The sequence below is a fragment of the Leuresthes tenuis genome, unplaced genomic scaffold (genome assembly GCF_036924035.1).
Source record: "Leuresthes tenuis unplaced genomic scaffold, fLeuTen1.0.hap1 SCAF_5, whole genome shotgun sequence".
Classification (NCBI taxonomy): domain Eukaryota; kingdom Metazoa; phylum Chordata; class Actinopteri; order Atheriniformes; family Atherinopsidae; genus Leuresthes; species Leuresthes tenuis.
Window position 1 is genome coordinate 16,263,182 of NW_027325359.1, and position 24,763 is coordinate 16,287,944.

At 43.4% G+C, this 24,763-nt stretch overlaps 39 non-coding genes across 39 annotated transcripts; all 39 read left to right on the forward strand.

Moving 5' to 3' along the window:
- Positions 1–409: 409 nt before the first annotated feature.
- On the forward strand, positions 410–524 carry trnal-caa (transfer RNA leucine (anticodon CAA)). The gene is made up of 2 exons: positions 410–447; positions 479–524. It is a non-coding gene; the product is annotated as a tRNA-Leu (tRNA).
- Positions 525–1,069: 545 nt separating this feature from the next.
- trnal-caa (transfer RNA leucine (anticodon CAA)) lies at positions 1,070–1,184 on the forward strand. Its single transcript has 2 exons — positions 1,070–1,107; positions 1,139–1,184. It is a non-coding gene; the product is annotated as a tRNA-Leu (tRNA).
- Positions 1,185–1,729: 545 nt separating this feature from the next.
- On the forward strand, positions 1,730–1,844 carry trnal-caa (transfer RNA leucine (anticodon CAA)). Its single transcript has 2 exons — positions 1,730–1,767; positions 1,799–1,844. It is a non-coding gene; the product is annotated as a tRNA-Leu (tRNA).
- A 545-nt stretch (positions 1,845–2,389) lies between these two features.
- trnal-caa (transfer RNA leucine (anticodon CAA)) lies at positions 2,390–2,504 on the forward strand. Its single transcript has 2 exons — positions 2,390–2,427; positions 2,459–2,504. It is a non-coding gene; the product is annotated as a tRNA-Leu (tRNA).
- An 827-nt stretch (positions 2,505–3,331) lies between these two features.
- trnal-caa (transfer RNA leucine (anticodon CAA)) lies at positions 3,332–3,446 on the forward strand. Its single transcript has 2 exons — positions 3,332–3,369; positions 3,401–3,446. It is a non-coding gene; the product is annotated as a tRNA-Leu (tRNA).
- A 546-nt stretch (positions 3,447–3,992) lies between these two features.
- Positions 3,993–4,107, forward strand: trnal-caa (transfer RNA leucine (anticodon CAA)). The gene is made up of 2 exons: positions 3,993–4,030; positions 4,062–4,107. It is a non-coding gene; the product is annotated as a tRNA-Leu (tRNA).
- Positions 4,108–4,652: 545 nt separating this feature from the next.
- Positions 4,653–4,767, forward strand: trnal-caa (transfer RNA leucine (anticodon CAA)). Its single transcript has 2 exons — positions 4,653–4,690; positions 4,722–4,767. It is a non-coding gene; the product is annotated as a tRNA-Leu (tRNA).
- A 545-nt stretch (positions 4,768–5,312) lies between these two features.
- Positions 5,313–5,427, forward strand: trnal-caa (transfer RNA leucine (anticodon CAA)). The gene is made up of 2 exons: positions 5,313–5,350; positions 5,382–5,427. It is a non-coding gene; the product is annotated as a tRNA-Leu (tRNA).
- Positions 5,428–5,972: 545 nt separating this feature from the next.
- trnal-caa (transfer RNA leucine (anticodon CAA)) lies at positions 5,973–6,087 on the forward strand. Its single transcript has 2 exons — positions 5,973–6,010; positions 6,042–6,087. It is a non-coding gene; the product is annotated as a tRNA-Leu (tRNA).
- Positions 6,088–6,632: 545 nt separating this feature from the next.
- On the forward strand, positions 6,633–6,747 carry trnal-caa (transfer RNA leucine (anticodon CAA)). Its single transcript has 2 exons — positions 6,633–6,670; positions 6,702–6,747. It is a non-coding gene; the product is annotated as a tRNA-Leu (tRNA).
- Positions 6,748–7,293: 546 nt separating this feature from the next.
- Positions 7,294–7,408, forward strand: trnal-caa (transfer RNA leucine (anticodon CAA)). The gene is made up of 2 exons: positions 7,294–7,331; positions 7,363–7,408. It is a non-coding gene; the product is annotated as a tRNA-Leu (tRNA).
- Positions 7,409–7,953: 545 nt separating this feature from the next.
- On the forward strand, positions 7,954–8,068 carry trnal-caa (transfer RNA leucine (anticodon CAA)). Its single transcript has 2 exons — positions 7,954–7,991; positions 8,023–8,068. It is a non-coding gene; the product is annotated as a tRNA-Leu (tRNA).
- A 545-nt stretch (positions 8,069–8,613) lies between these two features.
- Positions 8,614–8,728, forward strand: trnal-caa (transfer RNA leucine (anticodon CAA)). Its single transcript has 2 exons — positions 8,614–8,651; positions 8,683–8,728. It is a non-coding gene; the product is annotated as a tRNA-Leu (tRNA).
- A 546-nt stretch (positions 8,729–9,274) lies between these two features.
- Positions 9,275–9,389, forward strand: trnal-caa (transfer RNA leucine (anticodon CAA)). The gene is made up of 2 exons: positions 9,275–9,312; positions 9,344–9,389. It is a non-coding gene; the product is annotated as a tRNA-Leu (tRNA).
- Positions 9,390–10,216: 827 nt separating this feature from the next.
- On the forward strand, positions 10,217–10,331 carry trnal-caa (transfer RNA leucine (anticodon CAA)). Its single transcript has 2 exons — positions 10,217–10,254; positions 10,286–10,331. It is a non-coding gene; the product is annotated as a tRNA-Leu (tRNA).
- Positions 10,332–10,876: 545 nt separating this feature from the next.
- Positions 10,877–10,991, forward strand: trnal-caa (transfer RNA leucine (anticodon CAA)). Its single transcript has 2 exons — positions 10,877–10,914; positions 10,946–10,991. It is a non-coding gene; the product is annotated as a tRNA-Leu (tRNA).
- Positions 10,992–11,536: 545 nt separating this feature from the next.
- Positions 11,537–11,746, forward strand: trnal-caa (transfer RNA leucine (anticodon CAA)). Its single transcript has 2 exons — positions 11,537–11,574; positions 11,701–11,746. It is a non-coding gene; the product is annotated as a tRNA-Leu (tRNA).
- Positions 11,747–11,859: 113 nt separating this feature from the next.
- trnal-caa (transfer RNA leucine (anticodon CAA)) lies at positions 11,860–11,974 on the forward strand. The gene is made up of 2 exons: positions 11,860–11,897; positions 11,929–11,974. It is a non-coding gene; the product is annotated as a tRNA-Leu (tRNA).
- A 618-nt stretch (positions 11,975–12,592) lies between these two features.
- On the forward strand, positions 12,593–12,707 carry trnal-caa (transfer RNA leucine (anticodon CAA)). Its single transcript has 2 exons — positions 12,593–12,630; positions 12,662–12,707. It is a non-coding gene; the product is annotated as a tRNA-Leu (tRNA).
- Positions 12,708–13,261: 554 nt separating this feature from the next.
- trnal-caa (transfer RNA leucine (anticodon CAA)) lies at positions 13,262–13,376 on the forward strand. Its single transcript has 2 exons — positions 13,262–13,299; positions 13,331–13,376. It is a non-coding gene; the product is annotated as a tRNA-Leu (tRNA).
- Positions 13,377–13,929: 553 nt separating this feature from the next.
- Positions 13,930–14,044, forward strand: trnal-caa (transfer RNA leucine (anticodon CAA)). The gene is made up of 2 exons: positions 13,930–13,967; positions 13,999–14,044. It is a non-coding gene; the product is annotated as a tRNA-Leu (tRNA).
- Positions 14,045–14,590: 546 nt separating this feature from the next.
- On the forward strand, positions 14,591–14,705 carry trnal-caa (transfer RNA leucine (anticodon CAA)). Its single transcript has 2 exons — positions 14,591–14,628; positions 14,660–14,705. It is a non-coding gene; the product is annotated as a tRNA-Leu (tRNA).
- A 546-nt stretch (positions 14,706–15,251) lies between these two features.
- Positions 15,252–15,366, forward strand: trnal-caa (transfer RNA leucine (anticodon CAA)). The gene is made up of 2 exons: positions 15,252–15,289; positions 15,321–15,366. It is a non-coding gene; the product is annotated as a tRNA-Leu (tRNA).
- Positions 15,367–15,479: 113 nt separating this feature from the next.
- Positions 15,480–15,594, forward strand: trnal-caa (transfer RNA leucine (anticodon CAA)). The gene is made up of 2 exons: positions 15,480–15,517; positions 15,549–15,594. It is a non-coding gene; the product is annotated as a tRNA-Leu (tRNA).
- Positions 15,595–15,707: 113 nt separating this feature from the next.
- trnal-caa (transfer RNA leucine (anticodon CAA)) lies at positions 15,708–15,822 on the forward strand. Its single transcript has 2 exons — positions 15,708–15,745; positions 15,777–15,822. It is a non-coding gene; the product is annotated as a tRNA-Leu (tRNA).
- A 618-nt stretch (positions 15,823–16,440) lies between these two features.
- trnal-caa (transfer RNA leucine (anticodon CAA)) lies at positions 16,441–16,555 on the forward strand. Its single transcript has 2 exons — positions 16,441–16,478; positions 16,510–16,555. It is a non-coding gene; the product is annotated as a tRNA-Leu (tRNA).
- A 554-nt stretch (positions 16,556–17,109) lies between these two features.
- Positions 17,110–17,224, forward strand: trnal-caa (transfer RNA leucine (anticodon CAA)). Its single transcript has 2 exons — positions 17,110–17,147; positions 17,179–17,224. It is a non-coding gene; the product is annotated as a tRNA-Leu (tRNA).
- Positions 17,225–17,769: 545 nt separating this feature from the next.
- trnal-caa (transfer RNA leucine (anticodon CAA)) lies at positions 17,770–17,884 on the forward strand. The gene is made up of 2 exons: positions 17,770–17,807; positions 17,839–17,884. It is a non-coding gene; the product is annotated as a tRNA-Leu (tRNA).
- Positions 17,885–18,430: 546 nt separating this feature from the next.
- On the forward strand, positions 18,431–18,545 carry trnal-caa (transfer RNA leucine (anticodon CAA)). The gene is made up of 2 exons: positions 18,431–18,468; positions 18,500–18,545. It is a non-coding gene; the product is annotated as a tRNA-Leu (tRNA).
- Positions 18,546–19,090: 545 nt separating this feature from the next.
- trnal-caa (transfer RNA leucine (anticodon CAA)) lies at positions 19,091–19,205 on the forward strand. Its single transcript has 2 exons — positions 19,091–19,128; positions 19,160–19,205. It is a non-coding gene; the product is annotated as a tRNA-Leu (tRNA).
- Positions 19,206–19,751: 546 nt separating this feature from the next.
- Positions 19,752–19,866, forward strand: trnal-caa (transfer RNA leucine (anticodon CAA)). The gene is made up of 2 exons: positions 19,752–19,789; positions 19,821–19,866. It is a non-coding gene; the product is annotated as a tRNA-Leu (tRNA).
- A 545-nt stretch (positions 19,867–20,411) lies between these two features.
- Positions 20,412–20,526, forward strand: trnal-caa (transfer RNA leucine (anticodon CAA)). Its single transcript has 2 exons — positions 20,412–20,449; positions 20,481–20,526. It is a non-coding gene; the product is annotated as a tRNA-Leu (tRNA).
- A 546-nt stretch (positions 20,527–21,072) lies between these two features.
- trnal-caa (transfer RNA leucine (anticodon CAA)) lies at positions 21,073–21,187 on the forward strand. The gene is made up of 2 exons: positions 21,073–21,110; positions 21,142–21,187. It is a non-coding gene; the product is annotated as a tRNA-Leu (tRNA).
- A 545-nt stretch (positions 21,188–21,732) lies between these two features.
- trnal-caa (transfer RNA leucine (anticodon CAA)) lies at positions 21,733–21,847 on the forward strand. Its single transcript has 2 exons — positions 21,733–21,770; positions 21,802–21,847. It is a non-coding gene; the product is annotated as a tRNA-Leu (tRNA).
- Positions 21,848–21,960: 113 nt separating this feature from the next.
- Positions 21,961–22,075, forward strand: trnal-caa (transfer RNA leucine (anticodon CAA)). The gene is made up of 2 exons: positions 21,961–21,998; positions 22,030–22,075. It is a non-coding gene; the product is annotated as a tRNA-Leu (tRNA).
- Positions 22,076–22,620: 545 nt separating this feature from the next.
- On the forward strand, positions 22,621–22,735 carry trnal-caa (transfer RNA leucine (anticodon CAA)). The gene is made up of 2 exons: positions 22,621–22,658; positions 22,690–22,735. It is a non-coding gene; the product is annotated as a tRNA-Leu (tRNA).
- Positions 22,736–23,280: 545 nt separating this feature from the next.
- On the forward strand, positions 23,281–23,395 carry trnal-caa (transfer RNA leucine (anticodon CAA)). Its single transcript has 2 exons — positions 23,281–23,318; positions 23,350–23,395. It is a non-coding gene; the product is annotated as a tRNA-Leu (tRNA).
- A 113-nt stretch (positions 23,396–23,508) lies between these two features.
- Positions 23,509–23,623, forward strand: trnal-caa (transfer RNA leucine (anticodon CAA)). Its single transcript has 2 exons — positions 23,509–23,546; positions 23,578–23,623. It is a non-coding gene; the product is annotated as a tRNA-Leu (tRNA).
- A 618-nt stretch (positions 23,624–24,241) lies between these two features.
- Positions 24,242–24,356, forward strand: trnal-caa (transfer RNA leucine (anticodon CAA)). The gene is made up of 2 exons: positions 24,242–24,279; positions 24,311–24,356. It is a non-coding gene; the product is annotated as a tRNA-Leu (tRNA).
- Positions 24,357–24,763: the final 407 nt, after the last annotated feature.

A 24,763-nucleotide genomic window follows, 5' to 3' on the forward strand; every position in this document is an offset into this window, starting at 1 on the left:
CTTCATGGAACATTAGGCTCTTTTGCACTAGTACCTAGTACCTACCTGATTCTACTTGACTTAGGTAGTACCACCTGGTGCCTGGCAGTGATGGAAAACACTTAAACTTTTCTAGCCTAATGCAGAATTATAGTCTACTACCATCACTGGCAGTGATGGACAAAACTTAAACTTTTCTAACCTCATGCGGAATGATAGTTTACTGCCATTAATATATGGTGTTCCAGACACAACAACACTATATTGTTGTACAATTTTACTGGTTATTTTCCGTTCAGTTCTTGCAAAACTCCATGGAAGAAGTTACATGACAAAGCTCTTCCATTTTATATTGCAATTTAGGACATGGAGGCGAAGGTATACCAGCTAATTGGACTGTGGGTTGAGTGGCATGGGTTTCTGTACAGCTGTCAGGATGGCCGAGCGGTCCAAGGCGCCAGACTCAAGGTTTGATTCCTTCCTTCCTCAGCACAGGGACTTCTGGTCTCCAAAAGGAGGCGTGGGTTCAAATCCCACTCCTGACAACTTCACTTTTACTCGCATATGAGAAGACCATGAGGAAAATCATGTCAGGCCATGGTGAAAGAGGTCACATGTCTTTGACAACGGGCCTTCGATTCCTCCCCAAAACATACACAATTCCGATGTGCTTAAGAAGTTCTTCATGGAACATTAGGCTCTTTTGCACTAGTACCTAGTACCTACCTGATTCTACTTGACTTAGGTAGTACCACCTGGTGCCTGGCAGTGATGGAAAACACTTAAACCTTTCTAGCCTAATGCAGAATTATAGTCTACTACCATCACTGGCAGTGATGGACAAAAGTTAAACTTTTCTAACCTCATGCGGAATGATAGTTTACTGCCATTAATATATGGTGTTCCAGACACAACAACACTATATTGTTGTACAATTTTACTGGTTATTTTCCATTCAGTTCTTGCAAAACTCCATGGAAGAAGTTACATGACAAAGCTCTTCCATTTTATATTGCAATTTAGGACATGGAGGCGAAGGTATACCAGCTAATTGGTCTGTGGGTTGAGTGGCATGGGTTTCTGTACATCTGTCAGGATGGCCGAGCGGTCCAAGGCGCCAGACTCAAGGTTTGATTCCTTCCTTCCTCAGCACAGGGACTTCTGGTCTCCAAAAGGAGGCGTGGGTTCAAATCCCACTCCTGACAACTTCACTTTTACTCGCATATGAGAAGACCATGAGGAAAATCATGTCAGGCCATGGTGAAAGAGGTCACATGTCTTTGACAACGGGCCTTCGATTCCTCCCCAAAACATACACAATTCCGATGTGCTTAAGAAGTTCTTCATGGAACATTAGGCTCTTTTGCACTAGTACCTAGTACCTACCTGATTCTACTTGACTTAGGTAGTACCACCTGGTGCCTGGCAGTGATGGAAAACACTTAAACCTTTCTAGCCTAATGCAGAATTATAGTCTACTACCATCACTGGCAGTGATGGACAAAAGTTAAACTTTTCTAACCTCATGCGGAATGATAGTTTACTGCCATTAATATATGGTGTTCCAGACACAACAACACTATATTGTTGTACAATTTTACTGGTTATTTTCCATTCAGTTCTTGCAAAACTCCATGGAAGAAGTTACATGACAAAGCTCTTCCATTTTATATTGCAATTTAGGACATGGAGGCGAAGGTATACCAGCTAATTGGTCTGTGGGTTGAGTGGCATGGGTTTCTGTACATCTGTCAGGATGGCCGAGCGGTCCAAGGCGCCAGACTCAAGGTTTGATTCCTTCCTTCCTCAGCACAGGGACTTCTGGTCTCCAAAAGGAGGCGTGGGTTCAAATCCCACTACTGACAACTTCACTTTTACTCGCATATGAGAAGACCATGAGGAAAATCATGTCAGGCCATGGTGAAAGAGGTCACATGTCTTTGACAACGGGCCTTCGATTCCTCCCCAAAACATACACAATTCCGATGTGCTTAAGAAGTTCTTCATGGAACATTAGGCTCTTTTGCACTAGTACCTAGTACCTACCTGATTCTACTTGACTTAGGTAGTACCACCTGGTGCCTGGCAGTGATGGAAAACACTTAAACTTTTCTAGCCTAATGCAGAATTATAGTCTACTACCATCACTGGCAGTGATGGACAAAACTTAAACTTTTCTAACCTCATGCGGAATGATAGTTTACTGCCATTAATATATGGTGTTCCAGACACAACAACACTATATTGTTGTACAATTTTACTGGTTATTTTCCATTCAGTTCTTGCAAAACTCCATGGAAGAAGTTACATGACAAAGCTCTTCCATTTTATATTGCAATTTAGGACATGGAGGCGAAGGTATACCAGCTAATTGGTCTGTGGGTTGAGTGGCATGGGTTTCTGTACATCTGTCAGGATGGCCGAGCGGTCCAAGGCGCCAGACTCAAGGTTTGATTCCTTCCTTCCTCAGCACAGGGACTTCTGGTCTCCAAAAGGAGGCGTGGGTTCAAATCCCACTACTGACAACTTCACTTTTACTCGCATATGAGAAGACCATGAGGAAAATCATGTCAGGCCATGGTGAAAGAGGTCACATGTCTTTGACAACGGGCCTTTCGATTCCTCCCCAAAACATACACAATTCCGATGTGCTTAAGAAGTTCTTCATGGAACATTAGGCTCTTTTGCACTAGTACCTAGTACCTACCTGATTCTACTTGACTTAGGTAGTACCACCTGGTGCCTGGCAGTGATGGAAAACACTTAAACTTTTCTAGCCTAATGCAGAATTATAGTCTACTACCATCACTGGCAGTGATGGACAAAACTTAAACTTTTCTAACCTCATGCGGAATGATAGTTTACTGCCATTAATATATGGTGTTCCAGACACAACAACACTATATTGTTGTACAATTTTACTGGTTATTTTCCATTCAGTTCTTGCAAAACTCCATGGAAGAAGTTACATGACAAAGCTGATTCTACCTGATTCTACTTGACTTAGGTAGTACCACCTGGTGCCTGGCAGTGATGGAAAACACTTAAACTTTTCTAGCCTAATGCAGAATTATAGTCTACTACCATCACTGGCAGTGATGGACAAAACTTAAACTTTTCTAACCTAATGCGGAATGATAGTTTACTGCCATTAATGTATGGTGTTCCAGACACAACAACACTATATTGTTGTACACTTTTACTGGTTATTTTCCGTTCAGTTCTTGCAAAACTCCATGGAAGAAGTTACATGACAAAGCTCTTCCATTTTATATTGCAATTTAGGACATGGAGGCGAAGGTATACCAGCTAATTGGACTGTGGGTTGAGTGGCATGGGTTTCTGTACAGCTGTCAGGATGGCCGAGCGGTCTAAGGCGCCAGACTCAAGGTTTGATTCCTTCCATCCTCAGCACAGGGACTTCTGGTCTCCAAAAGGAGGCGTGGGTTCAAATCCCACTCCTGACAACTTCACCTTTACTCGCATATGAGAAGACCATGAGGAAAATCATGTCAGGCCATGGTGAAAGAGGTCACATGTCTTTGACAACGGGCCTTTCGATTCCTCCCCAAAACATACACAATTCCGATGTGCTTAAGAAGTTCTTCATGGAACATTAGGCTCTTTTGCACTTGTACCGAGTACCTACCTGATTCTACTTGACTTAGGTAGTACCACCTGGTGCCTGGCAGTGATGGAAAACACTTAAACTTTTCTAGCCTAATGCAGAATTATAGTCTACTACCATCACTGGCAGTGATGGACAAAACTTAAACTTTTCTAACCTCATGCGGAATGATAGTTTACTGCCATTAATATATGGTGTTCCAGACACAACAACACTATATTGTTGTACAATTTTACTGGTTATTTTCCGTTCAGTTCTTGCAAAACTCCATGGAAGAAGTTACATGACAAAGCTCTTCCATTTTATATTGCAATTTAGGACATGGAGGCGAAGGTATACCAGCTAATTGGACTGTGGGTTGAGTGGCATGGGTTTCTGTACAGCTGTCAGGATGGCCGAGCGGTCCAAGGCGCCAGACTCAAGGTTTGATTCCTTCCTTCCTCAGCACAGGGACTTCTGGTCTCCAAAAGGAGGCGTGGGTTCAAATCCCACTCCTGACAACTTCACTTTTACTCGCATATGAGAAGACCATGAGGAAAATCATGTCAGGCCATGGTGAAAGAGGTCACATGTCTTTGACAACGGGCCTTCGATTCCTCCCCAAAACATACACAATTCCGATGTGCTTAAGAAGTTCTTCATGGAACATTAGGCTCTTTTGCACTAGTACCTAGTACCTACCTGATTCTACTTGACTTAGGTAGTACCACCTGGTGCCTGGCAGTGATGGAAAACACTTAAACCTTTCTAGCCTAATGCAGAATTATAGTCTACTACCATCACTGGCAGTGATGGACAAAAGTTAAACTTTTCTAACCTCATGCGGAATGATAGTTTACTGCCATTAATATATGGTGTTCCAGACACAACAACACTATATTGTTGTACAATTTTACTGGTTATTTTCCATTCAGTTCTTGCAAAACTCCATGGAAGAAGTTACATGACAAAGCTCTTCCATTTTATATTGCAATTTAGGACATGGAGGCGAAGGTATACCAGCTAATTGGTCTGTGGGTTGAGTGGCATGGGTTTCTGTACATCTGTCAGGATGGCCGAGCGGTCCAAGGCGCCAGACTCAAGGTTTGATTCCTTCCTTCCTCAGCACAGGGACTTCTGGTCTCCAAAAGGAGGCGTGGGTTCAAATCCCACTCCTGACAACTTCACTTTTACTCGCATATGAGAAGACCATGAGGAAAATCATGTCAGGCCATGGTGAAAGAGGTCACATGTCTTTGACAACGGGCCTTCGATTCCTCCCCAAAACATACACAATTCCGATGTGCTTAAGAAGTTCTTCATGGAACATTAGGCTCTTTTGCACTAGTACCTAGTACCTACCTGATTCTACTTGACTTAGGTAGTACCACCTGGTGCCTGGCAGTGATGGAAAACACTTAAACCTTTCTAGCCTAATGCAGAATTATAGTCTACTACCATCACTGGCAGTGATGGACAAAAGTTAAACTTTTCTAACCTCATGCGGAATGATAGTTTACTGCCATTAATATATGGTGTTCCAGACACAACAACACTATATTGTTGTACAATTTTACTGGTTATTTTCCATTCAGTTCTTGCAAAACTCCATGGAAGAAGTTACATGACAAAGCTCTTCCATTTTATATTGCAATTTAGGACATGGAGGCGAAGGTATACCAGCTAATTGGTCTGTGGGTTGAGTGGCATGGGTTTCTGTACATCTGTCAGGATGGCCGAGCGGTCCAAGGCGCCAGACTCAAGGTTTGATTCCTTCCTTCCTCAGCACAGGGACTTCTGGTCTCCAAAAGGAGGCGTGGGTTCAAATCCCACTCCTGACAACTTCACTTTTACTCGCATATGAGAAGACCATGAGGAAAATCATGTCAGGCCATGGTGAAAGAGGTCACATGTCTTTGACAACGGGCCTTCGATTCCTCCCCAAAACATACACAATTCCGATGTGCTTAAGAAGTTCTTCATGGAACATTAGGCTCTTTTGCACTAGTACCTAGTACCTACCTGATTCTACTTGACTTAGGTAGTACCACCTGGTGCCTGGCAGTGATGGAAAACACTTAAACCTTTCTAGCCTAATGCAGAATTATAGTCTACTACCATCACTGGCAGTGATGGACAAAAGTTAAACTTTTCTAACCTCATGCGGAATGATAGTTTACTGCCATTAATATATGGTGTTCCAGACACAACAACACTATATTGTTGTACAATTTTACTGGTTATTTTCCATTCAGTTCTTGCAAAACTCCATGGAAGAAGTTACATGACAAAGCTCTTCCATTTTATATTGCAATTTAGGACATGGAGGCGAAGGTATACCAGCTAATTGGTCTGTGGGTTGAGTGGCATGGGTTTCTGTACATCTGTCAGGATGGCCGAGCGGTCCAAGGCGCCAGACTCAAGGTTTGATTCCTTCCTTCCTCAGCACAGGGACTTCTGGTCTCCAAAAGGAGGCGTGGGTTCAAATCCCACTCCTGACAACTTCACTTTTACTCGCATATGAGAAGACCATGAGGAAAATCATGTCAGGCCATGGTGAAAGAGGTCACATGTCTTTGACAACGGGCCTTCGATTCCTCCCCAAAAAGTACACAATTCCGATGTGCTTAAGAAGTTCTTCATGGAACATTAGGCTCTTTTGCACTAGTACCTAGTACCTACCTGATTCTACTTGACTTAGGTAGTACCACCTGGTGCCTGGCAGTGATGGAAAACACTTAAACCTTTCTAGCCTAATGCAGAATTATAGTCTACTACCATCACTGGCAGTGATGGACAAAAGTTAAACTTTTCTAACCTCATGCGGAATGATAGTTTACTGCCATTAATATATGGTGTTCCAGACACAACAACACTATATTGTTGTACAATTTTACTGGTTATTTTCCATTCAGTTCTTGCAAAACTCCATGGAAGAAGTTACATGACAAAGCTCTTCCATTTTATATTGCAATTTAGGACATGGAGGCGAAGGTATACCAGCTAATTGGTCTGTGGGTTGAGTGGCATGGGTTTCTGTACATCTGTCAGGATGGCCGAGCGGTCCAAGGCGCCAGACTCAAGGTTTGATTCCTTCCTTCCTCAGCACAGGGACTTCTGGTCTCCAAAAGGAGGCGTGGGTTCAAATCCCACTACTGACAACTTCACTTTTACTCGCATATGAGAAGACCATGAGGAAAATCATGTCAGGCCATGGTGAAAGAGGTCACATGTCTTTGACAACGGGCCTTTCGATTCCTCCCCAAAACATACACAATTCCGATGTGCTTAAGAAGTTCTTCATGGAACATTAGGCTCTTTTGCACTAGTACCTAGTACCTACCTGATTCTACTTGACTTAGGTAGTACCACCTGGTGCCTGGCAGTGATGGAAAACACTTAAACTTTTCTAGCCTAATGCAGAATTATAGTCTACTACCATCACTGGCAGTGATGGACAAAACTTAAACTTTTCTAACCTCATGCGGAATGATAGTTTACTGCCATTAATATATGGTGTTCCAGACACAACAACACTATATTGTTGTACAATTTTACTGGTTATTTTCCGTTCAGTTCTTGCAAAACTCCATGGAAGAAGTTACATGACAAAGCTCTTCCATTTTATATTGCAATTTAGGACATGGAGGCGAAGGTATACCAGCTAATTGGACTGTGGGTTGAGTGGCATGGGTTTCTGTACAGCTGTCAGGATGGCCGAGCGGTCCAAGGCGCCAGACTCAAGGTTTGATTCCTTCCTTCCTCAGCACAGGGACTTCTGGTCTCCAAAAGGAGGCGTGGGTTCAAATCCCACTCCTGACAACTTCACTTTTACTCGCATATGAGAAGACCATGAGGAAAATCATGTCAGGCCATGGTGAAAGAGGTCACATGTCTTTGACAACGGGCCTTCGATTCCTCCCCAAAACATACACAATTCCGATGTGCTTAAGAAGTTCTTCATGGAACATTAGGCTCTTTTGCACTAGTACCTAGTACCTACCTGATTCTACTTGACTTAGGTAGTACCACCTGGTGCCTGGCAGTGATGGAAAACACTTAAACCTTTCTAGCCTAATGCAGAATTATAGTCTACTACCATCACTGGCAGTGATGGACAAAAGTTAAACTTTTCTAACCTCATGCGGAATGATAGTTTACTGCCATTAATATATGGTGTTCCAGACACAACAACACTATATTGTTGTACAATTTTACTGGTTATTTTCCATTCAGTTCTTGCAAAACTCCATGGAAGAAGTTACATGACAAAGCTCTTCCATTTTATATTGCAATTTAGGACATGGAGGCGAAGGTATACCAGCTAATTGGTCTGTGGGTTGAGTGGCATGGGTTTCTGTACATCTGTCAGGATGGCCGAGCGGTCCAAGGCGCCAGACTCAAGGTTTGATTCCTTCCTTCCTCAGCACAGGGACTTCTGGTCTCCAAAAGGAGGCGTGGGTTCAAATCCCACTCCTGACAACTTCACTTTTACTCGCATATGAGAAGACCATGAGGAAAATCATGTCAGGCCATGGTGAAAGAGGTCACATGTCTTTGACAACGGGCCTTCGATTCCTCCCCAAAACATACACAATTCCGATGTGCTTAAGAAGTTCTTCATGGAACATTAGGCTCTTTTGCACTAGTACCTAGTACCTACCTGATTCTACTTGACTTAGGTAGTACCACCTGGTGCCTGGCAGTGATGGAAAACACTTAAACCTTTCTAGCCTAATGCAGAATTATAGTCTACTACCATCACTGGCAGTGATGGACAAAAGTTAAACTTTTCTAACCTCATGCGGAATGATAGTTTACTGCCATTAATATATGGTGTTCCAGACACAACAACACTATATTGTTGTACAATTTTACTGGTTATTTTCCATTCAGTTCTTGCAAAACTCCATGGAAGAAGTTACATGACAAAGCTCTTCCATTTTATATTGCAATTTAGGACATGGAGGCGAAGGTATACCAGCTAATTGGTCTGTGGGTTGAGTGGCATGGGTTTCTGTACATCTGTCAGGATGGCCGAGCGGTCCAAGGCGCCAGACTCAAGGTTTGATTCCTTCCTTCCTCAGCACAGGGACTTCTGGTCTCCAAAAGGAGGCGTGGGTTCAAATCCCACTACTGACAACTTCACTTTTACTCGCATATGAGAAGACCATGAGGAAAATCATGTCAGGCCATGGTGAAAGAGGTCACATGTCTTTGACAACGGGCCTTTCGATTCCTCCCCAAAACATACACAATTCCGATGTGCTTAAGAAGTTCTTCATGGAACATTAGGCTCTTTTGCACTAGTACCTAGTACCTACCTGATTCTACTTGACTTAGGTAGTACCACCTGGTGCCTGGCAGTGATGGAAAACACTTAAACTTTTCTAGCCTAATGCAGAATTATAGTCTACTACCATCACTGGCAGTGATGGACAAAACTTAAACTTTTCTAACCTCATGCGGAATGATAGTTTACTGCCATTAATATATGGTGTTCCAGACACAACAACACTATATTGTTGTACAATTTTACTGGTTATTTTCCATTCAGTTCTTGCAAAACTCCATGGAAGAAGTTACATGACAAAGCTCTTCCATTTTATATTGCAATTTAGGACATGGAGGCGAAGGTATACCAGCTAATTGGTCTGTGGGTTGAGTGGCATGGGTTTCTGTACATCTGTCAGGATGGCCGAGCGGTCCAAGGCGCCAGACTCAAGGTTTGATTCCTTCCTTCCTCAGCACAGGGACTTCTGGTCTCCAAAAGGAGGCGTGGGTTCAAATCCCACTACTGACAACTTCACTTTTACTCGCATATGAGAAGACCATGAGGAAAATCATGTCAGGCCATGGTGAAAGAGGTCACATGTCTTTGACAACGGGCCTTTCGATTCCTCCCCAAAACATACACAATTCCGATGTGCTTAAGAAGTTCTTCATGGAACATTAGGCTCTTTTGCACTAGTACCTAGTACCTACCTGATTCTACTTGACTTAGGTAGTACCACCTGGTGCCTGGCAGTGATGGAAAACACTTAAACTTTTCTAGCCTAATGCAGAATTATAGTCTACTACCATCACTGGCAGTGATGGACAAAACTTAAACTTTTCTAACCTCATGCGGAATGATAGTTTACTGCCATTAATATATGGTGTTCCAGACACAACAACACTATATTGTTGTACAATTTTACTGGTTATTTTCCATTCAGTTCTTGCAAAACTCCATGGAAGAAGTTACATGACAAAGCTGATTCTACCTGATTCTACTTGACTTAGGTAGTACCACCTGGTGCCTGGCAGTGATGGAAAACACTTAAACTTCTCTAGCCTAATGCAGAATTATAGTCTACTACCATCACTGGCAGTGATGGACAAAACTTAAACTTTTCTAACCTAATGCGGAATGATAGTTTACTGCCATTAATGTATGGTGTTCCAGACACAACAACACTATATTGTTGTACACTTTTACTGGTTATTTTCCGTTCAGTTCTTGCAAAACTCCATGGAAGAAGTTACATGACAAAGCTCTTCCATTTTATATTGCAATTTAGGACATGGAGGCGAAGGTATACCAGCTAATTGGACTGTGGGTTGAGTGGCATGGGTTTCTGTACATCTGTCAGGATGGCCGAGCGGTCCAAGGCGCCAGACTCAAGGTTTGATTCCTTCCTTCCTCAGCACAGGGACTTCTGGTCTCCAAAAGGAGGCGTGGGTTCAAATCCCACTCCTGACAACTTCACCTTTACTCGCATATGAGAAGACCATGAGGAAAAGCATGTCAGGCCATGGTGAAAGAGGTCACATGTCTTTGACAACGGGCCTTCGATTCCTCCCCAAAACATACACAATTCCGATGTGCTTAGGAAGTTCTTCATGGAACGTTAGGCTCTTTTGCACTTGTACCGAGTACCTACCTGATTCTACTTGACTTAGGTAGTACCACCTGGTGCCTGGCAGTGATGGAAAACACTTAAACTTTTCTAGCCTAATGCAGAATTATAGTCTACTACCATCACTGGCAGTGATGGACAAAACTTAAACTTTTCTAACCTAATGCGGAATGATAGTTTACTGCCATTAATGTATGGTGTTCCAGACACAACAACACTATATTGTTGTACACTTTTACTGGTTATTTTCCGTTCAGTTCTTGCAAAACTCCATGGAAGAAGTTACATGACAAAGCTCTTCCATTTTATATTGCAATTTAGGACATGGAGGCGAAGGTATACCAGCTAATTGGACTGTGGGTTGAGTGGCATGGGTTTCTGTACATCTGTCAGGATGGCCGAGCGGTCCAAGGCGCCAGACTCAAGGGATGATTCCTTCCTTCCTCAGCACAGGGACTTCTGGTCTCCAAAAGGAGGCGTGGGTTCAAATCCCACTCCTGACAACTTCACCTTTACTCGCATATGAGAAGACCATGAGGAAAATCATGTCAGGCCATGGTGAAAGAGGTCACATGTCTTTGACAACGGGCCTTCGATTCCTCCCCAAAACATACACAATTCCAATGTGCTTAGGAAGTTCTTCATGGAACGTTAGGCTCTTTTGCACTTGTACCGAGTACCTACCTGATTCTACTTGACTTAGGTAGTACCACCTGGTGCCTGGCAGTGATGGAAAACACTTAAACCTTTCTAGCCTAATGCAGAATTATAGTCTACTACCATCACTGGCAGTGATGGACAAAACTTAAACTTTTCTAACCTCATGCGGAATGATAGTTTACTGCCATTAATATATGGTGTTCCAGACACAACAACACTATATTGTTGTACAATTTTACTGGTTATTTTCCGTTCAGTTCTTGCAAAACTCCATGGAAGAAGTTACATGACAAAGCTCTTCCATTTTATATTGCAATTTAGGACATGGAGGCGAAGGTATACCAGCTAATTGGACTGTGGGTTGAGTGGCATGGGTTTCTGTACAGCTGTCAGGATGGCCGAGCGGTCTAAGGCGCCAGACTCAAGGTTTGATTCCTTCCTTCCTCAGCACAGGGACTTCTGGTCTCCAAAAGGAGGCGTGCGTTCAAATCCCACTCCTGACAACTTCACTTTTACTCGCATATGAGAAGACCATGAGGAAAATCATGTCACTTCTGGTCTCCAAAAGGAGGCGTGGGTTCAAATCCCACTCCTGACAACTTCACCTTTACTCGCATATGAGAAGACCATGAGGAAAATCATGTCAGGCCATGGTGAAAGAGGTCACATGTCTTTGACTGTGGGTTGAGTGGCATGGGTTTCTGTACATCTGTCAGGATGGCCGAGCGGTCCAAGGCGCCAGACTCAAGGTTTGATTCCTTCCTTCCTCAGCACAGGGACTTCTGGTCTCCAAAAGGAGGCGTGGGTTCAAATCCCACTCCTGACAACTTCACCTTTACTCGCATATGAGAAGACCATGAGGAAAATCATGTCAGGCCATGGTGAAAGAGGTCACATGTCTTTGACAACGGGCCTTCGATTCCTCCCCAAAACATACACAATTCCAATGTGCTTAGGAAGTTCATCATGGAACGTTAGGCTCTTTTGCACTTGTACCGAGTACCTACCTGATTCTACTTGACTTAGGTAGTACCACCTGGTGCCTGACAGTGATGGAAAACACTTAAATAGTAGACTATAATTCTCCTAATGCAGAATTATAGTCTACTACCATCACTGGCAGTGATAGAAAACACTTAAACCTTTCTAGCCTAATGCAGAATTATAGTCTACTACCATCACTGGCAGTGATGGACAAAACTTAAACTTTTCTAACCTCATGCGGAATGATAGTTTACTGCCATTAATGTATGGTGTTCCAGACACAACAACACTATATTGTTGTACAATTTTACTGGTTATTTTCCGTTCAGTTCTTGCAAAACTCCATGGAAGAAGTTACATGACAAAGCTCTTCCATTTTATATTGCAATTTAGGACATGGAGGCGAAGGTATACCAGCTAATTGGACTGTGGGTTGAGTGGCATGGGTTTCTGTACAGCTGTCAGGATGGCCGAGCGGTCCAAGGCGCCAGACTCAAGGGATGATTCCTTCCTTCCTCAGCACAGGGACTTCTGGTCTCCAAAAGGAGGCGTGGGTTCAAATCCCACTCCTGACAACTTCACTTTTACTCGCATATGAGAAGACCATGAGGAAAATCATGTCAGGCCATGGTGAAAGAGGTCACATGTCTTTGACAACGGGCCTTTCGATTCCTCCCCAAAACATACACAATTCCGATGTGCTTAGGAAGTTCTTCATGGAACGTTAGGCTCTTTTGCACTTGTACCGAGTACCTACCTGATTCTACTTGACTTAGGTAGTACCACCTGGTGCCTGACAGTGATGGAAAACACTTAAATAGTAGACTATAATTCTCCTAATGCAGAATTATAGTCTACTACCATCACTGGCAGTGATGGACAAAACTTAAACTTTTCTAACCTAATGCGGAATGATAGTTTACTGCCATTAATGTATGGTGTTCCAGACATAACAACACTATATTGTTGTACACTTTTACTGGTTATTTTCCGTTCAGTTCTTGCAAAACTCCATGGAAGAAGTTACATGACAAAGCTCTTCCATTTTATATTGCAATTTAGGACATGGAGGCGAAGGTATACCAGCTAATTGGTCTGTGGGTTGAGTGGCATGGGTTTCTGTACATCTGTCAGGATGGCCGAGCGGTCCAAGGCGCCAGACTCAAGGTTTGATTCCTTCCTTCCTCAGCACAGGGACTTCTGGTCTCCAAAAGGAGGCGTGGGTTCAAATCCCACTCCTGAGAACTTCACCTTTACTCGCATATGAGAAGACCATGAGGAAAATCATGTCAGGCCATGGTGAAAGAGGTCACATGTCTTTGACAACGGGCCTTCGATTCCTCCCCAAAACATACACAATTCCAATGTGCTTAGGAAGTTCTTCATGGAACGTTAGGCTCTTTTGCACTTGTACCGAGTACCTACCTGATTCTACTTGACTTAGGTAGTACCACCTGGTGCCTGACAGTGATGGAAAACACTTAAATAGTAGACTATAATTCTCCTAATGCAGAATTATAGTCTACTACCATCACTGGCAGTGATGGACAAAACTTAAACTTTTCTAACCTCATGCGGAATGATAGTTTACTGCCATTAATGTATGGTGTTCCAGACACAACAACACTATATTGTTGTACACTTTTACTGGTTATTTTCCGTTCAGTTCTTGCAAAACTCCATGGAAGAAGTTACATGACAAAGCTCTTCCATTTTATATTGCAATTTAGGACATGGAGGCGAAGGTATACCAGCTAATTGGTCTGTGGGTTGAGTGGCATGGGTTTCTGTACATCTGTCAGGATGGCCGAGCGGTCCAAGGCGCCAGACTCAAGGTTTGATTCCTTCCTTCCTCAGCACAGGGACTTCTGGTCTCCAAAGGGAGGCATGGGTTCAAATCCCACTCCTGACAACTTCACTTTTACTCGCATATGAGAAGACCATGAGGAAAATCATGTCAGGCCATGGTGAAAGAGGTCACATGTCTTTGACAACGGGCCTTTCGATTCCTCCCCAAAACATACACAATTCCGATGTGCTTAAGAAGTTCTTCATGGAACATTAGGCTCTTTTGCACTAGTACCTAGTACCTACCTGATTCTACTTGACTTAGGTAGTACCACCTGGTGCCTGGCAGTGATGGAAAACACTTAAACTTTTCTAGCCTAATGCAGAATTATAGTCTACTACCATCACTGGCAGTGATGGACAAAACTTAAACTTTTCTAACCTCATGCGGAATGATAGTTTACTGCCATTAATGTATGGTGTTCCAGACACAACAACACTATATTGTTGTACACTTTTACTGGTTATTTTCCGTTCAGTTCTTGCAAAACTCCATGGAAGAAGTTACATGACAAAGCTCTTCCATTTTATATTGCAATTTAGGACATGGAGGCGAAGGTATACCAGCTAATTGGTCTGTGGGTTGAGTGGCATGGGTTTCTGTACATCTGTCAGGATGGCCGAGCGGTCCAAGGCGCCAGACTCAAGGTTTGATTCCTTCCTTCCTCAGCACAGGGACTTCTGGTCTCCAAAAGGAGGCGTGCGTTCAAATCCCACTCCTGACAACTTTACTTTTACTCGCATATGAGAAGACCATGAGGAAAATCATGTCAGGCCATGGTGAAAGAGGTCACATGTCTTTGACAACGGGCCTTTCGATTCCTCCCCAAAACATACACAATTCCGATGTGCTTAAGAAGTTCTTCATGGAACATTAGGCTCTTTTGCACTAGTACCTAGTACCTACCTGATTCTACTTGACTTAGGTAGTACCACCTGGTGCCTGGCAGTGATGGAAAACACTTAAACCTTTCTAGCCTAATGCAGAATTATAGTCTACTACCATCACTGGCAGTGATGGACAAAAGTTAAACTTTTCTAACCTCATGCGGAATGATAGTTTACTGCCATTAATATATGGTGTTCCAGACACAACAACACTATATTGTTGTACAATTTTACTGGTTATTTTCCATTCAGTTCTTGCAAAACTCCATGGAAGAAGTTACATGACAAAGCTCTTCCATTTTATATTGCAATTTAGGACATGGAGGCGAAGGTATACCAGCTAATTGGTCTGTGGGTTGAGTGGCATGGGTTTCTGTACATCTGTCAGGATGGCCGAGCGGTCCAAGGCGCCAGACTCAAGGTTTGATTCCTTCCTTCCTCAGCACAGGGACTTCTGGTCTCCAAAAGGAGGCGTGGGTTCAAATCCCACTCCTGACAACTTCACCTTTACTCGCATATGAGAAGACCATGAGGAAAATCATGTCAGGCCATGGTGAAAGAGGTCACATGTCTTTGACTGTGGGTTGAGTGGCATGGGTTTCTGTACATCTGTCAGGATGGCCGAGCGGTCCAAGGCGCCAGACTCAAGGTTTGATTCCTTCCTTCCTCAGCACAGGGACTTCTGGTCTCCAAAAGGAGGCGTGGGTTCAAATCCCACTCCTGACAACTTCACCTTTACTCGCATATGAGAAGACCATGAGGAAAATCATGTCAGGCCATGGTGAAAGAGGTCACATGTCTTTGACTGTGGGTTGAGTGGCATGGGTTTCTGTACATCTGTCAGGATGGCCGAGCGGTCCAAGGCGCCAGACTCAAGGTTTGATTCCTTCCTTCCTCAGCACAGGGACTTCTGGTCTCCAAAAGGAGGCGTGGGTTCAAATCCCACTCCTGACAACTTCACCTTTACTCGCATATGAGAAGACCATGAGGAAAATCATGTCAGGCCATGGTGAAAGAGGTCACATGTCTTTGACAACGGGCCTTCGATTCCTCCCCAAAACATACACAATTCCAATGTGCTTAGGAAGTTCATCATGGAACGTTAGGCTCTTTTGCACTTGTACCGAGTACCTACCTGATTCTACTTGACTTAGGTAGTACCACCTGGTGCCTGACAGTGATGGAAAACACTTAAATAGTAGACTATAATTCTCCTAATGCAGAATTATAGTCTACTACCATCACTGGCAGTGATAGAAAACACTTAAACCTTTCTAGCCTAATGCAGAATTATAGTCTACTACCATCACTGGCAGTGATGGACAAAACTTAAACTTTTCTAACCTCATGCGGAATGATAGTTTACTGCCATTAATGTATGGTGTTCCAGACACAACAACACTATATTGTTGTACAATTTTACTGGTTATTTTCCGTTCAGTTCTTGCAAAACTCCATGGAAGAAGTTACATGACAAAGCTCTTCCATTTTATATTGCAATTTAGGACATGGAGGAGAAGGTATACCAGCTAATTGGACTGTGGGTTGAGTGGCATGGGTTTCTGTACAGCTGTCAGGATGGCCGAGCGGTCCAAGGCGCCAGACTCAAGGGATGATTCCTTCCTTCCTCAGCACAGGGACTTCTGGTCTCCAAAAGGAGGCGTGGGTTCAAATCCCACTCCTGACAACTTCACTTTTACTCGCATATGAGAAGACCATGAGGAAAATCATGTCAGGCCATGGTGAAAGAGGTCACATGTCTTTGACAACGGGCCTTTCGATTCCTCCCCAAAACATACACAATTCCGATGTGCTTAGGAAGTTCTTCATGGAACGTTAGGCTCTTTTGCACTTGTACCGAGTACCTACCTGATTCTACTTGACTTAGGTAGTACCACCTGGTGCCTGACAGTGATGGAAAACACTTAAATAGTAGACTATAATTCTCCTAATGCAGAATTATAGTCTACTACCATCACTGGCAGTGATGGACAAAACTTAAACTTTTCTAACCTAATGCGGAATGATAGTTTACTGCCATTAATGTATGGTGTTCCAGACATAACAACACTATATTGTTGTACACTTTTACTGGTTATTTTCCGTTCAGTTCTTGCAAAACTCCATGGAAGAAGTTACATGACAAAGCTCTTCCATTTTATATTGCAATTTAGGACATGGAGGCGAAGGTATACCAGCTAATTGGTCTGTGGGTTGAGTGGCATGGGTTTCTGTACATCTGTCAGGATGGCCGAGCGGTCCAAGGCGCCAGACTCAAGGTTTGATTCCATCCTTCCTCAGCACAGGGACTTCTGGTCTCCAAAAGGAGGCGTGGGTTCAAATCCCACTCCTGAGAACTTCACCTTTACTCGCATATGAGAAGACCATGAGGAAAATCATGTCAGGCCATGGTGAAAGAGGTCACATGTCTTTGACAACGGGCCTTCGATTCCTCCCCAAAACATACACAATTCCAATGTGCTTAGGAAGTTCTTCATGGAACGTTAGGCTCTTTTGCACTTGTACCGAGTACCTACCTGATTCTACTTGACTTAGGTAGTACCACCTGGTGCCTGACAGTGATGGAAAACACTTAAACTTTTCTAGCCTAATGCAGAATTATAGTCTACTACCATCACTGGCAGTGATGGACAAAACTTAAACTTTTCTAACCTCATGCGGAATGATAGTTTACTGCCATTAATGTATGGTGTTCCAGACACAACAACACTATATTGTTGTACACTTTTACTGGTTATTTTCCGTTCAGTTCTTGCAAAACTCCATGGAAGAAGTTACATGACAAAGCTCTTCCATTTTATATTGCAATTTAGGACATGGAGGCGAAGGTATACCAGCTAATTGGTCTGTGGGTTGAGTGGCATGGGTTTCTGTACATCTGTCAGGATGGCCGAGCGGTCCAAGGCGCCAGACTCAAGGTTTGATTCCTTCCTTCCTCAGCACAGGGACTTCTGGTCTCCAAAAGGAGGCGTGCGTTCAAATCCCACTCCTGACAACTTCACTTTTACTCGCATATGAGAAGACCATGAGGAAAATCATGTCAGGCCATGGTGAAAGAGGTCACATGTCTTTGACAACGGGCCTTTCGATTCCTCCCCAAAACATACACAATTCCGATGTGCTTAAGAAGTTCTTCATGGAACATTAGGCTCTTTTGCACTAGTACCTAGTACCTACCTGATTCTACTTGACTTAGGTAGTACCACCTGGTGCCTGGCAGTGATGGAAAACACTTAAACCTTTCTAGCCTAATGCAGAATTATAGTCTACTACCATCACTGGCAGTGATGGACAAAAGTTAAACTTTTCTAACCTCATGCGGAATGATAGTTTACTGCCATTAATATATGGTGTTCCAGACACAACAACACTATATTGTTGTACAATTTTACTGGTTATTTTCCATTCAGTTCTTGCAAAACTCCATGGAAGAAGTTACATGACAAAGCTCTTCCATTTTATATTGCAATTTAGGACATGGAGGCGAAGGTATACCAGCTAATTGGTCTGTGGGTTGAGTGGCATGGGTTTCTGTACATCTGTCAGGATGGCCGAGCGGTCCAAGGCGCCAGACTCAAGGTTTGATTCCTTCCTTCCTCAGCACAGGGACTTCTGGTCTCCAAAAGGAGGCGTGGGTTCAAATCCCACTCCTGACAACTTCACTTTTACTCGCATATGAGAAGACCATGAGGAAAATCATGTCAGGCCATGGTGAAAGAGGTCACATGTCTTTGACAACGGGCCTTCGATTCCTCCCCAAAACATACACAATTCCGATGTGCTTAAGAAGTTCTTCATGGAACATTAGGCTCTTTTGCACTAGTACCTAGTACCTACCTGATTCTACTTGACTTAGGTAGTACCACCTGGTGCCTGGCAGTGATGGAAAACACTTAAACCTTTCTAGCCTAATGCAGAATTATAGTCTACTACCATCACTGGCAGTGATGGACAAAAGTTAAACTTTTCTAACCTAATGCGGAATGATAGTTTACTGCCATTAATGTATGGTGTTCCAGACACAACAACACTATATTGTTGTACACTTTTACTGGTTATTTTCCGTTCAGTTCTTGCAAAACTCCATGGAAGAAGTTACATGACAAAGCTCTTCCATTTTATATTGCAATTTAGGACATGGAGGCGAAGGTATACCAGCTAATTGGACTGTGGGTTGAGTGGCATGGGTTTCTGTACATCTGTCAGGATGGCCGAGCGGTCCAAGGCGCCAGACTCAAGGTTTGATTCCTTCCTTCCTCAGCACAGGGACTTCTGGTCTCCAAAAGGAGGCGTGGGTTCAAATCCCACTCCTGACAACATCACCTTTACTCGCATATGAGAAGACCATGAGGAAAAGCATGTCAGGCCATGGTGAAAGAGGTCACATGTCTTTGACAACGGGCCTTTCGATTCCTCCCCAAAACATACACAATTCCGATGTGCTTAAGAAGTTCTTCATGGAACATTAGGCTCTTTTGCACTAGTACCTAGTACCTACCTGATTCTACTTGACTTAGGTAGTACCACCTGGTGCCTGGCAGTGATGGAAAACACTTAAACTTTTCTAGCCTAATGCAGAATTATAGTCTACTACCATCACTGGCAGTGATGGACAAAACTTAAACTTTTCTAACCTCATGCGGAATGATAGTTTACTGCCATTAATATATGGTGTTCCAGACACAACAACACTATATTGTTGTACAATTTTACTGGTTATTTTCCGTTCAGTTCTTGCAAAACTCCATGGAAGAAGTTACATGACAAAGCTCTTCCATTTTATATTGCAATTTAGGACATGGAGGCGAAGGTATACCAGCTAATTGGACTGTGGGTTGAGTGGCATGGGTTTCTGTACAGCTGTCAGGATGGCCGAGCGGTCCAAGGCGCCAGACTCAAGGTTTGATTCCTTCCTTCCTCAGCACAGGGACTTCTGGTCTCCAAAAGGAGGCGTGGGTTCAAATCCCACTCCTGACAACTTCACTTTTACTCGCATATGAGAAGACCATGAGGAAAATCATGTCAGGCCATGGTGAAAGAGGTCACATGTCTTTGACAACGGGCCTTCGATTCCTCCCCAAAACATACACAATTCCGATGTGCTTAAGAAGTTCTTCATGGAACATTAGGCTCTTTTGCACTAGTACCTAGTACCTACCTGATTCTACTTGACTTAGGTAGTACCACCTGGTGCCTGGCAGTGATGGAAAACACTTAAACCTTTCTAGCCTAATGCAGAATTATAGTCTACTACCATCACTGGCAGTGATGGACAAAAGTTAAACTTTTCTAACCTAATGCGGAATGATAGTTTACTGCCATTAATGTATGGTGTTCCAGACACAACAACACTATATTGTTGTACACTTTTACTGGTTATTTTCCGTTCAGTTCTTGCAAAACTCCATGGAAGAAGTTACATGACAAAGCTCTTCCATTTTATATTGCAATTTAGGACATGGAGGCGAAGGTATACCAGCTAATTGGACTGTGGGTTGAGTGGCATGGGTTTCTGTACATCTGTCAGGATGGCCGAGCGGTCCAAGGCGCCAGACTCAAGGTTTGATTCCTTCCTTCCTCAGCACAGGGACTTCTGGTCTCCAAAAGGAGGCGTGGGTTCAAATCCCACTCCTGACAACATCACCTTTACTCGCATATGAGAAGACCATGAGGAAAAGCATGTCAGGCCATGGTGAAAGAGGTCACATGTCTTTGACAACGGGCCTTTCGATTCCTCCCCAAAACATACACAATTCCGATGTGCTTAAGAAGTTCTTCATGGAACATTAGGCTCTTTTGCACTAGTACCTAGTACCTACCTGATTCTACTTGACTTAGGTAGTACCACCTGGTGCCTGGCAGTGATGGAAAACACTTAAACTTTTCTAGCCTAATGCAGAATTATAGTCTACTACCATCACTGGCAGTGATGGACAAAACTTAAACTTTTCTAACCTCATGCGGAATGATAGTTTACTGCCATTAATATATGGTGTTCCAGACACAACAACACTATATTGTTGTACAATTTTACTGGTTATTTTCCGTTCAGTTCTTGCAAAACTCCATGGAAGAAGTTACATGACAAAGCTCTTCCATTTTATATTGCAATTTAGGACATGGAGGCGAAGGTATACCAGCTAATTGGACTGTGGGTTGAGTGGCATGGGTTTCTGTACAGCTGTCAGGATGGCCGAGCGGTCCAAGGCGCCAGACTCAAGGTTTGATTCCTTCCTTCCTCAGCACAGGGACTTCTGGTCTCCAAAAGGAGGCGTGGGTTCAAATCCCACTCCTGACAACTTCACTTTTACTCGCATATGAGAAGACCATGAGGAAAATCATGTCAGGCCATGGTGAAAGAGGTCACATGTCTTTGACAACGGGCCTTCGATTCCTCCCCAAAACATACACAATTCCGATGTGCTTAAGAAGTTCTTCATGGAACATTAGGCTCTTTTGCACTAGTACCTAGTACCTACCTGATTCTACTTGACTTAGGTAGTACCACCTGGTGCCTGGCAGTGATGGAAAACACTTAAACCTTTCTAGCCTAATGCAGAATTATAGTCTACTACCATCACTGGCAGTGATGGACAAAAGTTAAACTTTTCTAACCTCATGCGGAATGATAGTTTACTGCCATTAATATATGGTGTTCCAGACACAACAACACTATATTGTTGTACAATTTTACTGGTTATTTTCCATTCAGTTCTTGCAAAACTCCATGGAAGAAGTTACATGACAAAGCTCTTCCATTTTATATTGCAATTTAGGACATGGAGGCGAAGGTATACCAGCTAATTGGTCTGTGGGTTGAGTGGCATGGGTTTCTGTACATCTGTCAGGATGGCCGAGCGGTCCAAGGCGCCAGACTCAAGGTTTGATTCCTTCCTTCCTCAGCACAGGGACTTCTGGTCTCCAAAAGGAGGCGTGGGTTCAAATCCCACTCCTGACAACTTCACCTTTACTCGCATATGAGAAGACCATGAGGAAAATCATGTCAGGCCATGGTGAAAGAGGTCACATGTCTTTGACTGTGGGTTGAGTGGCATGGGTTTCTGTACATCTGTCAGGATGGCCGAGCGGTCCAAGGCGCCAGACTCAAGGTTTGATTCCTTCCTTCCTCAGCACAGGGACTTCTGGTCTCCAAAAGGAGGCGTGGGTTCAAATCCCACTCCTGACAACTTCACCTTTACTCGCATATGAGAAGACCATGAGGAAAATCATGTCAGGCCATGGTGAAAGAGGTCACATGTCTTTGACAACGGGCCTTCGATTCCTCCCCAAAACATACACAATTCCAATGTGCTTAGGAAGTTCATCATGGAACGTTAGGCTCTTTTGCACTTGTACCGAGTACCTACCTGATTCTACTTGACTTAGGTAGTACCACCTGGTGCCTGGCAGTGATGGAAAACACTTAAACTTTTCTAGCCTAATGCAGAATTATAGTCTACTACCATCACTGGCAGTGATGGACAAAACTTAAACTTTTCTAACCTCATGCGGAATGATAGTTTACTGCCATTAATATATGGTGTTCCAGACACAACAACACTATATTGTTGTACAATTTTACTGGTTATTTTCCGTTCAGTTCTTGCAAAACTCCATGGAAGAAGTTACATGACAAAGCTCTTCCATTTTATATTGCAATTTAGGACATGGAGGCGAAGGTATACCAGCTAATTGGACTGTGGGTTGAGTGGCATGGGTTTCTGTACAGCTGTCAGGATGGCCGAGCGGTCCAAGGCGCCAGACTCAAGGTTTGATTCCTTCCTTCCTCAGCACAGGGACTTCTGGTCTCCAAAAGGAGGCGTGGGTTCAAATCCCACTCCTGACAACTTCACTTTTACTCGCATATGAGAAGACCATGAGGAAAATCATGTCAGGCCATGGTGAAAGAGGTCACATGTCTTTGACAACGGGCCTTCGATTCCTCCCCAAAACATACACAATTCCGATGTGCTTAAGAAGTTCTTCATGGAACATTAGGCTCTTTTGCACTAGTACCTAGTACCTACCTGATTCTACTTGACTTAGGTAGTACCACCTGGTGCCTGGCAGTGATGGAAAACACTTAAACCTTTCTAGCCTAATGCAGAATTATAGTCTACTACCATCACTGGCAGTGATGGACAAAAGTTAAACTTTTCTAACCTCATGCGGAATGATAGTTTACTGCCATTAATATATGGTGTTCCAGACACAACAACACTATATTGTTGTACAATTTTACTGGTTATTTTCCATTCAGTTCTTGCAAAACTCCATGGAAGAAGTTACATGACAAAGCTCTTCCATTTTATATTGCAATTTAGGACATGGAGGCGAAGGTATACCAGCTAATTGGTCTGTGGGTTGAGTGGCATGGGTTTCTGTACATCTGTCAGGATGGCCGAGCGGTCCAAGGCGCCAGACTCAAGGTTTGATTCCTTCCTTCCTCAGCACAGGGACTTCTGGTCTCCAAAAGGAGGCGTGGGTTCAAATCCCACTCCTGACAACTTCACCTTTACTCGCATATGAGAAGACCATGAGGAAAATCATGTCAGGCCATGGTGAAAGAGGTCACATGTCTTTGACTGTGGGTTGAGTGGCATGGGTTTCTGTACATCTGTCAGGATGGCCGAGCGGTCCAAGGCGCCAGACTCAAGGTTTGATTCCTTCCTTCCTCAGCACAGGGACTTCTGGTCTCCAAAAGGAGGCGTGGGTTCAAATCCCACTCCTGACAACTTCACCTTTACTCGCATATGAGAAGACCATGAGGAAAATCATGTCAGGCCATGGTGAAAGAGGTCACATGTCTTTGACAACGGGCCTTCGATTCCTCCCCAAAACATACACAATTCCAATGTGCTTAGGAAGTTCATCATGGAACGTTGGGCTCTTTTGCACTTGTACCGAGTACCTACCTGATTCTACTTGACTTAGGTAGTACCACCTGGTGCCTGACAGTGATGGAAAACACTTAAATAGTAGACTATAATTCTCCTAATGCAGAATTATAGTCTACTACCATCACTGGCAGTGATAGAAAACACTTAAACCTTTCTAGCCTAATGCAGAATTATAGTCTACTACCATCACTGGCAGTGATGGACAAAACTTAAACTTTTCTAACCTCATGCGGAATGATAGTTTACTGCCATTAATGTATGGTGTTCCAGACACAACAACACTATATTGTTGTACAATTTTACTGGTTATTTTCCGTTCAGTTCTTGCAAAACTCCATGGAAGAAGTTACATGACAAAGCTCTTCCATTTTATATTGCAATTTAGGACATGGAGGAGAAGGTATACCAGCTAATTGGACTGTGGGTTGAGTGGCATGGGTTTCTGTACAGCTGTCAGGATGGCCGAGCGGTCCAAGGCGCCAGACTCAAGGGATGATTCCTTCCTTCCTCAGCACAGGGACTTCTGGTCTCCAAAAGGAGGCGTGGGTTCAAATCCCACTCCTGACAACTTCACTTTTACTCGCATATGAGAAGACCATGAGGAAAATCATGTCAGGCCATGGTGAAAGAGGTCACATGTCTTTGACAACGGGCCTTTCGATTCCTCCCCAAAACATACACAATTCCGATGTGCTTAGGAAGTTCTTCATGGAACGTTAGGCTCTTTTGCACTTGTACCGAGTACCTACCTGATTCTACTTGACTTAGGTAGTACCACCTGGTGCCTGACAGTGATGGAAAACACTTAAATAGTAGACTATAATTCTCCTAATGCAGAATTATAGTCTACTACCATCACTGGCAGTGATGGACAAAACTTAAACTTTTCTAACCTCATGCGGAATGATAGTTTACTGCCATTAATGTATGGTGTTCCAGACACAACAACACTATATTGTTGTACAATTTTACTG